The 14,386-nt window shown below is 46.8% G+C and overlaps 1 protein-coding gene across 10 annotated transcripts in view; it reads left to right on the top strand.

Moving 5' to 3' along the window:
• The first annotated feature begins 7,823 nt into the window (after positions 1-7,823).
• RCBTB1 (RCC1 and BTB domain containing protein 1) overlaps positions 7,824-14,386 on the top strand; it is a 52,728-nt gene continuing 46,165 nt past the window's right edge. For 5 of the 10 annotated variants that reach the window (XM_058670790.1, XM_058670789.1, XM_058670792.1 and 2 more), the window contains exons 1-2: positions 7,824-7,881; positions 7,979-8,099. The gene's annotated coding sequence lies outside the window, so the exon portion shown is untranslated. Of the gene's footprint in view, positions 7,882-7,978; positions 8,100-12,117; positions 12,232-13,025; positions 13,049-14,386 lie in introns of those variants that run through there. The other 5 variants (XM_058670786.1, XM_058670788.1, XM_058670791.1 and 2 more) reach the window with 4 other exon arrangements.

The raw sequence follows: 14,386 nt of genomic DNA, 5'->3' as shown, positions 1-14,386 counted from the left end.
ATGGTCAGGAGCATCTCCAGCAGGACTCACCGTGGTTTGGGCAACTGGCCAGCCTTCAGAGTGAGCCAGGTGGTGACTGGGCTGTGTGCTCCCACCACAGCGCTCAGTCCCAGGGTCAGAAGGGACAAATCTGAATACTTCCTGGGGTGTGTGTGCTGGTGGGATGGGTTCTCAGCTGATCTGGACTGGAGGGCACAGCAGTAACCATCCTCGCTTATCTCTGTAGGTGACACTACTTTCATATAAATTGGTTGCTCTTCACATCAAATGTGTGTCTGTCAGTTGAGATACTTTGGACTCCCCCCACAACACACCCCATCTTGGATCCTCTCCTGCTGGATCTCAGGATTTTTCTCTTCTGTGGTTCACTTTGTCATGTTAGCCCACACATCTTTAGGAGCTTCTTCAACGCATGAGAGGAAAGTTCTTTTGGGAAACGTTGGATCTCTGGAGTGTTTTCATTTCACCTTTAGAATGGATGGGTAGCTTGGCTAGTTGTGAAATTCTAACACTGCTCTTCAGCATTCCCCCAAAGAGTGCTACACTGCAGAAGCTTAGTCCTGTGCTTGTGTCTCCTACAACCCACAGTCCACATGGCGCTCTTTACCTTGGCTCATGGGAAGAAGTGGACAGTGGAAAAGGTGATGACAAAAGCTAGTATGTAAAGAAACTTGAGTTTCCATTGGCACTTCTTTTCTATTTATTTACAGTTACTGCATCCAAGGGATGTTCCCATACCGGTTACATGGGAATAACAAACTTACCTATAATGTGTGGGTTTATATTTGTCAAGTTTTTTGCTTCCTCTGAAAACATTAAGAACTTTTCCCTCTATTAAATGCTTGCCCCAGTGCTATCAGGTGACTTAACACTAGAATGTTATGTGAATTGGGTATTTCAGAATTTGAAGTGGTAGTGGGGAAAAGTAGTAATAGGACCAATGGGGGTCCTATTTCTTTTAGATTTTTATCTAAAATATTTCGTTTAGAATTTTAGCTATTTATTTGATTGTTAGGTTACAGAGAGAGAAGAGATATCAAGGGAGAGGTCTTCTATTCACTGGTTCACTGCCTAGGTGGCCTCAATCACCAGGCCAAAGTCAGAAGCCTGACATGTCATCCAGAGCTCCCAGTTGGGTGGCAGGAGTCCAAGTGCTTCAATCTTCTGACACTATACCCAGGCCACAAGCAGAGAGTTGGATCAGAAATGGAGCAACTGGGACACAAATCGCTGCCTATGTGGGATGTCAGCATCACAGGTGGTGGCTTTACCCACTAAGCCACAATGCCAGCCAAGGAGGGATATTTAACATCTGAATCAGGAGTCAGCATATTGGCACAGCGACCAATCCTCTGTGCTGTGCTGTTAGCATCCCCTATGGGTACTGGGTCATATCCTGCTCCACTTCCCATCCAGATCCCTGGCGTGGCCTGGGAAAGCAGTGGAGGATGACTCAAGACCTTGGGACCCTGCACCCATGTGAGGGAGCTAGAAAAAGCTCCTAGCTCCTGAGATCAGATCAACTCAGCTCAGCTCAGCTCTGGCCATTCTGACCACATGGGGACTGAATCAGTGGCTGAAAGATCTTCTCTCTATTTCCTTCTGTCTGTAATATCTGCCTTTCAAATGCAAAAAAAAAAAAAAGACATCTTTTTTAAAAGCTGGATCAGGAGATGCACCCTGCTGCCTTAGTGGTACCAGGGTTAAAACCAGTCCAGCTTCCTGCTGTATCTATTGCCTCCAAAACAACTTCCAGTGTCATTCTTGCTTGATAAATGTGGGGAAAGGGCTGGGTGATGTCTGCCAGGTCTTTGAACATGATACACCTATAGATTGCCAAAACTGTAAGAAATGGTAAGCCATGTCTGCCTGAGTTCTGGTTTCCTTCAGCAAGGGTGTTTGTCCACTGTTGAACTGTCCTTTGTGTTATCACTATGTGTGCCTGGGAAAGCGGCCTTAAAATTTTTATTTTTTTTTATTGGAAATACAGACTTACAGAGAGAAGGAGAGAGAGGTAGAAAGATCTTTCATCTGTTGGTTCACTCCCTTAATGACCACAACAGTCGGAGCTGATTTGATCTGAAGCCAGGAGCCAGGAGCTTCTTGCAGGTCTCCCACAAGAGTGCAGAGTCCCAAGACTTTAGGCCATCCTCCACTGGTTTCCCAGGCCGCAAGCAGAGAGCTGGATGGGAAATGGAGCAGCCAGAATATGAACTGGCACCAGTATGGGAACCTGGCATTTACAGGTGGAAGATTAGCCAGTTGAGCCAATGTGCTGCCCCAGAAGTCTGCCTTTTCATTCAAGCTTGTTGCTTAGCTTTTGAGTGGACTAAATTGCATACTACTCATTGTCCAATGTATTTCCTTACAGGAGGTCAGAAAGTCATGCCATGTGAATGGGTCTGGATCACATTGTAAACCCTGGTCCCTCCTGCATTGGGTTGAGAAACAGGGCAGTAATTTCAGACCTGGGTGAAGAACTGAACCTTGAAATCATATACCATGTAAGCCTATAGAATGTGTAACATAGCTTGATAAGCATTGTAGGCATTGTCCAATCTAGATTGGTTAGGAAATAAACCCGGGGAAAACAAAGTAAATGGGAAGGAGCCTTTTGACAGATAGTAGATTCTGGCCCCAGCCACACGGTGGCAGACTTACTCTGTGTAGTACTTCCTTCCCAGTCTACAAAGACCAGGGAAACCCATGTTGGAGAAATTCCTGGATTTAACTCATGAAACCAGATTGTTTAGGAAGGTAACCTTTAGAAAGGCTGACATGAGCTGATGCAATGGCCTAGCGGCTGAAGTCCTCTCCTTGAATGTGCCGGGATCCCATATGGACGCTGGTTCTAATCCCGGCAGCTCCACTTCTCATTCCAGTTCCCTGCTTGTGTCCTGGGAAAGCAGTCATGGACAGCCCAAAGCCTTGGGATCCTGCACACACGTGGGAGACCCTAATCAGATTGGAAACTCCCTAACCACAGGCATTACACTTTTTTTTTTGCCTCATTTAAGATAGTGGAGTTATACAAAGTTATTGATTATTGACTCATTTGTTTAGAAGCCCTGGGTACATGAAATTTCCTTGACATTAAATATTTGAGCATTAAACACACACACATACATAAAACTACCAAACAGTTGTTCATAACCTGGATGCCCACAATACCTGAGAATAGACTGGGCCAATGCTGGGAGTTAGGAACTCAACCCAAGTTTCCTACGTGGATGGTAGGATCTCTATTATTTTAGCCATCACCTGCTGCCTCATAGGGTTTGCAATATCAGGAAGCTGGTGTAAGAAGCAGAGCAAGGTATAGAACCCTGGTACTCTGACATAGGATGTGGGCACCTAATTAGCATCTTAACCATTAAATAATTGACCCTCCTCTACTGCTTTGAATCTATCTTTAACAGTTTTATAATGATAATAGCAGCTTTGTAATAATAGCTCTCATAAACATTTTTATAGACAGTTAATTAGCATTGGGTGATAAAAGAGGCAAAGTTGGCATTTTGTAATTAGTGGTTTTCCATGTTGAAATGAGAACTGTTTTCTGTGCATTGGCACTGGGCACTGGTGGTTGATTTAGGGCCCTGCCTGGTACTAGAGGGCAGCACTTTATCCTCACAGGGCATCCTTGAGCCAAGTTTTCAATAGTTGGCTCCATTGCCCATGAGGTCAGTAGCTTCTGCGTGGCATATCCTCTGACAGGTGCAGTGCATTTCACAGTCATATGCCCGCTGCTCCATCCTGCTTCTATAACATGGGTTCCTTGAGCTGAGAATATGTGCAGTGCCATGTTAGAAGAGCAAATGTAATATAACTCTCTGGAGAGTCATGGGGGCTGACTTTTTGTGGGCAAGAAAAACAGACCCATAAAAAGGATACCCACCTATTCCTGTTGTAAGGATTGGCTTCCTCTTCCAATACAGTCAACATGCCATGAGTGGCGGGGTGGTGTCTTCCAGGAACAAGGCTATTTTCCTTCTCAGCAATGGTTTCTGATGGTGCTAATAGTTGAACACTTGATATTTACTTTATTTTTTTTAAAGATTTTATTGATTAGAAAGAGCCTGTTGCAGTTTTAGTCACCTGTTAATGCTCAGAGCTTCACATTCAAAAGGTCCTCTTGAATAAATCACTAAAATGTCCTGCTTTTTAGTTTGGCATGTAAAGGTCATATCTTAGCCCATCTTCCAACATTTTATTATGAAAACTTTGGAGTTCAAGGAGGAGTACAGGACTATCCCTATATTTAACAATTGCTTCCTCCTCTCCCCACCCCGATTTCTTTATTTTCATTGGAAAGGAAGATCAGATTTCTGGAAAGAAGGAGAGATAAAGATCTTCCATCTACTGGTTCACTCCCCAAAGAACCACAACAGCCACAGCTGAGCCAATCAAAGCCAGGAGCCAGGAGCTTCTTTTGGGTCTCCCTTACGGATGCTGCCCTTGACTGCTTTCGCAGGCCATAGGCAGGGAACTGGAAGGGAAGAGAAGTAGCTGGGACATAAACCCACACTTGTGTTGGATCCCGGTGCTTGCAAGGTGAAGATTTATCCACTGAATCATCATGCTGGGCTCTATCAGTTTTTTTTTTTTGTTTTTTTTTTTTAAAGATTTGTTTATTTTTATTGCAAAATCAGATATACAGAGAGGAGGAGAGACAGAGAGAAATATCTTCTGTCCGATGATTCACTCCCCAAGTGACCATAACAGCCAGTGCTGAGCTGATCTGAACCCAGGAGCCAGGAGCCAGTTCTTCTGGGTCTCCCATGCGGGTACAGGGTCCCAAGGCTTTGAGCCGTCCTTAATTTCTTTCCCAGGCCACAAGCAGGCAGCTGGATGGGAAGCAGGTCTGCCAGGATTAGAACCAGCACCCATACGGGATCCCGGTGCGTTCAAGGAGAGAATTTTAGCCACTAGTCCACGGCGCCGGGCCCCATCAGGTGCTTTTTAAATGTGTGTGTGTATGTGTGTTACAGATTTAAGTTTTATTTATTTGAAAGGTAAAATTATATATAGAGACATACAGAATATTTCATTTGCTGGTTCACTCCCCAAGTGACTACAACAGCCAAAGCTGACCCAGGCCGAAGTCGGTAACTCAGACGTTCTTCCAGGTCTTCCATGTGGGTGCAGGAGCCCAATGACGTGGGTCCTCCTTAGCTGCTTTTCAAGGTGCATTAGCAGGGAACTAGATCAAAAGTGGAACAGTTTGAACTTGAACTGGCACCCATATCAGATACTGGCATTGAAGGCAGAGGCTTAATGTACTTTGCCACAGAACCAGCCCCAGTAGTTAACATCTTGTCCTATTTGCTCTGTCTTTATTAATTTTTTGATGTGCAATTTGTAGACCTCATTACATTCTCCTCAAATTCTGTGGTACTCACCTCCTAAAAGTAAGAATGTTCTCAACATCACAGCTAACAGTAACTTCTTAATGTTGTCTAATATCTAGTTCCTATCCAATTTATCCACTTACCCATAGATTTGAGTAAAGCACCACTTAATCTGAACACTGACATTTGACATCCCTCACACCTGCAGAGCACCACCTGGGCCCCTTCCAGGAAGTCTTTAGGACAAGCCTGCATGTGAGGAGTTCGCCCATAGACAGTGCCAGGCAAGTTAGAGCCCCATGGGCCCCAGCAGCCCTGTGCCTCCCCGAGGATAACGGTGAAAGCCAAGGCAAGGAGCCAGCAGGCAAAATGGCCTCACACATGTTCCTTGTGCAAAAGGGGTGGGGTAGGAGCCCAAGATGTTTCTGTCAACTTCCCACAGTTGCCTAAGAAATTGCTGGAGCCAGCGGGGGAGAACACAGCTGCTAGCAGGAAAGGAAAATTTGAAGATGACTAACAAGCGGCTTGTGAAAGAGAAACAAAAAGCTGATATTCCTCCTTCAAGGGGAAGCAAAAGAGAAATAAAAAGGCTTTAGCACCCTCAGTAGGCTTCCTCCTGCTTTTTCCCTGTTCCCTGCTGAGATTTCTGCCCACATCCTGGGGAAATAACGGGACTTCTGCATTGCTGATGTTGCAGAGAACCCTGGACAGTGGTGGAATAGCCCTGCCCTGAGGGCAAGCAGCCAGAGGGATGGTAGCTAAGAGATGGAACAGAACAAGCAGGTGGCTGCAGACCATGCAAAGGGAAGCCTGCTGCCTCCGGAAGGGAGTCAGGGCGGAGAAAAGCAAGAAAGAGGAGGAGGAGGAGGAAAAAGGAGGATTAGTTAGCTCTAGTGCAGTCTTACCCCTTGTCCATTAACCTGTAACACCCATATATGTAACTCCTTTTCAAGAAAAGAAAATCTAAGTTGTGTTTTTAAACTGCCCAATGTCTTCATAAGCTGACACATTACCGGCTGTCCTGCTGATCTTTTCTCTAGCCACTAATCTTGCCTAGTACACTGTGGGGGTTCAGATTGGAGTGAAAATCTAAAAGCAGGTACTTGATGCACAAGACAAGTTGATTCTATACGGGGCTGGGTGGTTTTGTTTTTTGGTTTTTGGTTTTAAAAAATATTTATTTGGGCCTGGCATGGACCCTAGTGGCTGAAATCCTTGCTTTGCACGCACTGGGATCCCATATGGGCACTGGTTCTTTTTTTTTTTTTAAGACTTATTTTATTTTTATTGCAAAGTCACATATACAGAGAGGAGGAGAGAGAGAGAGGAAGATCTTCTGTCCATTGGTCACTCCCCAAGTAACTGCAATGGCTGGAGCTGAGCCAGTCTGAAGCCAGGAGCCAGGAGCTTCTTCTGAGTCTCCCACACAGGTGCAGGGTCCTAAGGCTTTGGGCGGTCCTTGACTGATTTCCTAGGCCACAAGCAGGGAGCTAGAAGGGAAGTGGAGCAGCTGGGACATGAACCGGCACCTATATGGGATCCCAGTGCTTACAAGGTGAGGATTTAGCTGTTGAACCATTGCGCTGGGCCCATTATATTACAACTTTCATTTAAAAAAAATTTTTTTTTCTTCAGGCCCAATACCATGGCCCAATTGGCTGCTTTTCCTGCAATTGCCAGAATCCCATATAGGCACTAGTTCATATCCTGGCTAATCTACCTCCTATCCAGCTCCCTGCTTATAGCCTGGGAGGGCAGCAGAGGATGGGCCAAAGCCATTGTGACCCTGCATCTATATGGGAAACCCAGAAGAAGCTCCTGGCTCTTGGCTCCTGGCTCTGGCTTTGGGTGAGCCAGCAGATGGAAAATTTCTGTCTCTGCCTCTCCTCCCTATACAATTCTGTCCTCTTAACTAAAAAAAATTTTAATCTTAAAAACAAGAAGGTCTTGGGGGCAAGTGTTTTGTGTAGTGCTTAGAATGCCATCTGGAACACACATCTACCCATACAAAAGTGTCTGGGTTCACGTCCAACCTGTACTCTTCAATTCCAGCTTCTTGCTAACATGTTCCCTGGGAGGCAGCAAGAAGTGACTGAGGCAGTTCAGGTCAGCCACGTGGGACACCAGATTGGGTTTCTAATCCCTGACCTTAGCTTGACCCTAGCCTTGCCATTGTAAATATAGGCATTGTAAATTAGGGAGTAAACCAGTGGGTAGGAAATCTCTCTGCCTATAAAAAAAATAAAATACGTTTTAGAAAACTTGTTGTCCCTGACAAAGGTCAAGAGACAGAGCGTCTCAAGACCCTTTTATGAATCGAGGTCACTGCATGGGAGTGATCTAGCCAGTCATGAGCTAGGAAGCAGTGTAGGTTTATCTGTTGATGCCACCTGCTCAGCACAAGATCGGCCTCGGTGCAGGTGATGATATGAGTCAGCTGCGTGGTCTAATTTAGTCAGGCTAAGAGATACCTATTTGTTTATTTAATGTGTTTATATGATGAGCAAAGGGACTTCATTTAGTTCTTGGGGTGAGGGAAAAATAACCTAGAACAATGATTTCTGTCCCCCTGCCCCATTCCCTGTTACCTCTTTCCTCAATTCTTTTTTTTTTTTTTTCTGCTTTAGGCAATGTATAGTGTAAAGGCAGGACTTTGTCACCATAGCAGTTTAACATGATGAAGGATGTAGAAACCATTGTGATGTTACCTTGTTTGCTAATTGAAACTCAAGGTAGAGTCTCCTTCTGGTAAATTCTAAGTGTCATCTTCCATTTTGAGACTGTCAGATTTCCTGACTGTGTGGCATGTAAACAGGCAAGTGGTCTTGCACAAGGATCTAAACATTCTCTACTTATCTGTCTCAAGAGGGACCAAGGGGCCCTCCAGCTTGCTGCTCTCAGACCGGCTAACCCCAAGAGGAAGAAGGGAGGTGGAGAGATTTGTGTGCCTCCAACTGTTTTCATTTTTCAGAACTAATCCTCTTGTTGTTGAGGAAGTAACCCAAAGTCCTTTCACTTCTGCCTGTTTGCCTGATCTCAAGCATTTCCAATGGCCTGTGAAAAACAGGGGTGTTCTTAAGGCTCCTTGAAAAGAGTTCCTTGGCCAAGTGGAGCCAGCTGAAGGAACTGGGGCTGAGTTGGTTGACTCTGTTTTGCCCAAATAACACAACAGAGAAGCTCAGGGCAGGAAAAAGAGTGTTAAGAGAGGAGACTCTAACTTGTGTTTACTGAAAGACTAACTTTGGAAAAGACACTCTGAAGTCCCTAGGAGTGATGGTATTCCTAGGTTCTGCTTCATCTTAAACCTTATGTGGCTCTGTCTGATTCGCGACACTATTTGTTTACCTGCGTGATCACATCCTGGCTGGAGGAGTAGCCCCTCACATCCACAGTGGAAGCAGAGTCCAGTTTCTTCCCTAATGGACGACTTGTAATTTGGAATCTTTTGCCCTGTATACAAAGTTCAAAGTGCTCTAAAATAAGCTGCTTTGGAGCAAGGAATTTGAATATTGTTTAGATGATAACCATAGAATGCTTTCAGAGCTGGAGAAAACAAGGTTAACAATTCACGTGGCCATTTGTCCAGGTGGATTTCAGGGAAGTGCCTACAGTTTGTGCGGTGGAGAGTTACTGGGCAATAAATGCAAACACTCATAAATACGTTATTTTGTCAAGTAGGTAAAACTTAGTAAAGCTTCCTTTTCCCATAGATACATGAAATCACCAAATCCAACAATTCGAGCTGTTTCTTTTTCCTGAGGAATAACACCGTTATTACTCCCTGCACTGGACTAAAGAACCAGACTACACATTACTCATGGTTAGCACTTGTGGAAGGAGCAAAAGTGTGTCTCATTTATCTTTTTATCTTCCGAGATGCTTTGGGGATGATATCTGACACTTAGTAAGATGTGATTGCTCAGGAAATATTTAATAACTCTTACATCAAGCCCTTTTTTCTCAAACACATTTTTCAGAAGTTGTTTTGTCAGATTATAGACCCCTCCCCCAAAATAACAACCTTGATTTTGGGTGCCGGTTCTAATCCCGGCAGCTCCACTTCCCATCCAGCTCCCTGCTTGTGGCCTGGGAAAGCAGTCGAGGACAGCCCAGTGCATTGGGACACTGCACCCACGTGGGAAACCTGGAAGAGGTTCCTGGTTCCTGGCATCGGATCGGCACGCACTGGCCCGTTGCAGCTCACTTGGGGAGTGAATTGTCGGATGGAAGATCTTCCTCTCTGTCTCTCCTCCTCTCTGTATATCCGGCTTTCCAATAATAATAATTTTTTTAAAAAAAAGAGTTATATTTAATCATGTACAAACATTTTCCACATGGCACACAAGAAGTTAGGTATTCTTCTATGGGCCCTGCTAATCCCACCTCTTGGCAAAAGGGAGGGTGGACTTGACAAAGAGAGAAGGAATAAAAAGTGAAAATAACCTTGGATAAGCAGCAGCTGTAGGGAGTGTGGACAGGAGACTGCTGCTGAGGAAGGGGAGAGACAGAGTTTAACCCTGAGGCTGCTGGGTTGGGAGGAAAGGTGGATTGTTCCCGGGGTGAATGGGAGTTAATCTCACTAGGGAAAGAGTGAGTTAAGAGGTTGGAGGGATCAGAGTGTGCCAGAAGAACTTGAGAGTGAGAATGGAGACAAAGAAGGCTTGCCCAAAGGAACTCTCTAATTGTTCACCATTGCAGTGAGAGAGGTTGAGATCATGGAGATTTTGGAGGTCAGATTCAGTCATTGACTCATTTGTGTCTAGTGCAAACCACATTGCAGAAGAAACTTAGTTGGCATGGCTAGAGGTCTGAGAATTACAGTTTTGAAATTTTTAGGAGGCAGCCAAATGGCAACTCTGTAAGGTGGCTTGAACTCTGCAGCCTGGCTGGAATGCCCAGAGCCCAAGGTGGTGGGATTAGTGCAACCTCAGATTTTCATAGAGGATAAAACTATGAGAGCCAAAGCATGGAGAAGAACCTATTGAGGGGAAGAGGTTACACTCCCCCACCACCTGCAGCAACTAGTAGGCTGCATTTACTCTACTTGGAGTGTTACATGGGGTCAGCGATGGCTGAGAATCTATGAGAGGTTTCCTTCACAAGCAAGCCAAGTCGGGGTCTGAAGAGGCGATTGTGGCAACTCAGATCCGCAGTGAGGAGAGCACATGAGAGGCCCATAGTCAGAGGTGGATGAAAGGGAGGAGAGGGACAAAGGCAAGATGGCAGAATGAAGAATGGATTTAGGTTAGACATGGAAGAAAGCTGGACATAGCAGCCTCCTTCCATCCTTCCAAACAATGATGGTAATGATCCCGGGATGTATCCGGGTTCAGAGCCAGTAAGAGGCAACATGGAGGAATTACCTAAATGCTATAGAGGCCAGTTCACATGGCAGAGTCCTCAGAATCCTTCCTTACAGGAAGTGTAACGATTCAGGATATTTCTTTTTTTTCCTAAGATTTATTTATTTTTATTGGAAAGGTAGATATACAGAGAGGAGGAGAGACAGAGAGGAATGTCTTCTGTCCTATGTTTCACTCCCTAAGTGACTGCAACGGCTGGAGTTGAGCCGATCTGAAGCCAGGAGCCAGGAGCTTCTTCCAGGTCTCCCACGTGGGTGCAGGATCCCAAACCTTTTGGCCATCTTCGACTGCTTTCCCAGGCCACAAGCAGGGAGCTGGATGGGAAGTGGAGCTGCTGGGAATAGAACCGGCGCCCATATGGGATTCTGGCGTGTTCAAGGCGAAGACTTTAACCGCTATTTTATTGTACCGTCACACCACGCCCTGATTCAGGATATTTCAAATAGGGTAAAAGGACTGGGGCGGGGGGCGGGGGGGAGAATCCTGAAAAGAAATAAAAGCTTAATGAATAAGGAAGAATCTGGACAAAGTTACCAGAAACCAGGAATCCGTTGCAGCCTGAGCCTAGAGTGTGGAAGTAGCAGGTGAGTTAAATCAGGTTTCTTTTCACCAGTGGAGCAGTTGGGGGATATTTGGAGAATATAGGGTTTTTCTGGTTGCTCACTGGAGTTCATGTGGGAAAGGTGAAAATCAATGCGTGGCAAGTGAGAGTTGCATCCTGCAGAGCCCCCAGGAGGGGTCTGAGAGCTGCAAAGCTATTGCCTCAGTTTACCCACTTGTATTCATAGTAAGGGCAGTCTGCTTCGCAGATGCCGCTGCCTGCCTCCCACGCCAGGGCTCCATCCCGTCCTTACGCCCTCTCCCCCATCAGCTGTAGGTGCTTCCAATCCGCTGCCTGCCTTCCACGACTGGGCTCCATCCCGTCCCTACCCCCTCTCCCCCATCAGCTGTAGCTGCTTCCAATCCGAAGGGGATGGAGAAGCAGGGCAGGTGTGCAGGTGAAATAAATCTCTCCCCTTTGCAGCCATTTATCCTAGGCAGTGCCTCGAGTCCAGACGCCTACCAAGTAGTTGTGGGAGGAAGGCGGGGAGAAGAAAAGTGGTTTTTTTGTTATTGTTGCTGTTTTTGTTCCGGGTGCCCTGGGACAAAAAGGAGAGCGTGCTGTCCCCCACAGCTAATCCATAGCGAGAGGACAGCGGCCGCCCCTACCGAGTGCTGGTTCTGGGACAGACAAAAGCCAGTACAGCGAGGCGGCTTGTCCCTATGCCAAGCCGCACCGCAAGGCCTCGGGGCAGGCCGCAGGGTTCACGGTGCACGGGTTAAGGGCCCTGGTCCGGCGGGCGCCCGGGGTCACGTGAAGCAGCGGGGTCACGTGACCGGCGGGCCCGGCGCCCTCACGCTCCGCCCGGGGCTCCTCCCCCTCCGCCGCCGGGCTCCCGCTCGAGCTACCGGCGGAGCTCAAGAGATCCTCGCGGCGGTCCGGGGCTCAAGGTGCGGCGGCGACGGCGGCCTGGCAGGTAGCGTGTGGGTGCGGGAGGCCGCGCGCGCCCCTGTCCCTGCCCGCGGCCCGGCCTGTCCTGCCCGCCTCCCTCAGCCGGCCCGGGTGCGCGGGGGGCGCTGGCACCTCTGAGCCGAGAAGGAAGAGGGCAGGGTGAGGAGAGGGGAGGGAAAAGTTTCCCCGGCTCCCGGTCCTTGCGGACTGCGCGCGGACGCGGTGGTGCCCGCGGAGCTGGAGTCGCAGGCTCTGCGCGCTGTTGTGCTGGGAGAGGGGGAGCGAGCGTCCCCTCGGGCACTGCCCATCTTCGCGCGGCCCTGGCAGGGGACTTGGCATCTGCTCGTTGGCCTCGAGTGTGTCGCAAGCCACGTTCCCTACTGTGTGCCTTTGCCCACCCTCGGAACCCACGGCGGGGATGACGGGGACCCGAGCCAGGGACGTTTTGCTTCGTCCTTCCTCCTGATGCGCTCCATTTTACTGAAGATGCCCATTGAATCCGCTCTCCTCCGGGGCTTTGTTTGCAAAGACGCGGTGGAGTCCGCTGCCTGCTACAGAACTCTTCGCAGCTGGGGCTGACGATTTTATAAAGCTATCTTGTAGTGAGTGACGCTCTTACCCAAGCGGGTTCGGGTTCCACACTGGCCCCTGCCCTGTTTGGGGTGGGGACGAGATGGAGGGTAGCAACCGTGTTTCTGAAATGGGTGTGTTGTGAGCTAACGACATGAATACGCTCAAGTGTGCAAGGTGAGTGCTGCGAGAAGTGGAACACGGACAGAGCCCTGACAGCCCGGCGTTCCGTGTGTAGGCTTTCCACTTCAGGATTTGAAGGGAGCACTGGGGTGAGTTGCACCCCTCCGAGATGCAGTCGGGCTTGAGTGACTGTGTTCAGATGCAATTAATGTAGCAGTTAATTTGTGGGATGGGTTGTAATCCACTAATCCATTTGGTAATTACCAGCCTATTGTTAATTCTGCCATGTGGGTCCTCTAGTTTGTTTCTCTGAAAGAGGAAGTGTGTTAATCTTTAAAGAGATTTCCTTCTGCACGTGTTATTTGTGTGTGTGTGCCAAATGATTGGTTTCTGGGGACCTAAGAAAATGAATGGTGTTGAAAACAGAAGCTGTCAAGTGGGTAGCTTGAAGGGGCGTTCTTGCACGTTGTCCCTAGTGTAAGAGCGCCTGTATGTTGCTGCGGGAATTGGGCCCGTGTTATTGATCAGGAGCTGGAGGGCTGAGCCAGTGTCTCTCTCCATCTGAGTCATTGTGGGGAAAGATGATACTGAAAGTTGAAAAGGTGGTGGTGATGAGGATGATGATCTTTCCCTGTTTGTGTGCTAGATGAAACATAGGACACATTTTCTTATATTCTGTGATTTAAAAAAAAAAAACAAAGTGTTAATGTATTGTATCCATGTTAAGGAAAGCATGGAAGGGTATGATGTTGGTTAAGTTTAACAGAAATAAGCTTCCTAGAGAAAGTTTCTTGAATAGTTATTTAAATCAATGTATTTGACCTACCTACAGTGTTGTTAATGAACACAAAACATTTCCAAGTACGTTTTAATCACAATGCAAACCTAATTAAAAATAACTTTTCAGAGATGAAGATATTGAACATGTCGGTATGTATATTGTGCATATCCTGTGATTATATTTTCTGAATATGACAGTTAATATTTTGGGGTGTAGGTACTTCTTTTCTGTACAAACATATTGGGTTTCTTAATTCTGAAGTGAGTTCAGATTGTGATACTGTGATAACCGAATATAGTTAAGATGAGTCAGTAGCCAGAGTTTTGGTAGTGAGGACTTTATCCGAATCTGTTTAATATGTGACTGTATGTAGTTTGGATAGCAACGGGATACCTATGTATTTTGAAGTGTTAAAAGTACATATTTTTTTAAAAGTTTATTTGAAAGACAAAGAGAAGGAGAGACAGCCAGGGAGATCAGTCTGCTGGATCACTCACCAGTGGCTGCCACAGCCGCAGGTGCATTAGCAGGCCCTGCATTGGAAGTGGAGCAGCCAGGACTAGAACCAGAGCCCATGTGGGATGTCAGTGTTGAAGATGAAGGCCTGACCTACCTATGCCACATGCTGGCCCATTACTACATACACCATAAAAAATGAAGTTAACTCCTGCACAGTGATACATTTGAACGTGTGAAAAGACTTCAG

The sequence above is a fragment of the Ochotona princeps genome, chromosome 12 (genome assembly GCF_030435755.1).
Source record: "Ochotona princeps isolate mOchPri1 chromosome 12, mOchPri1.hap1, whole genome shotgun sequence".
In the NCBI taxonomy this organism is placed as follows: Eukaryota; Metazoa; Chordata; class Mammalia; order Lagomorpha; family Ochotonidae; genus Ochotona; species Ochotona princeps.
Note: the sequence above shows the minus strand (reverse complement) of the source record. Positions and strands in the feature narration are given on the sequence as shown.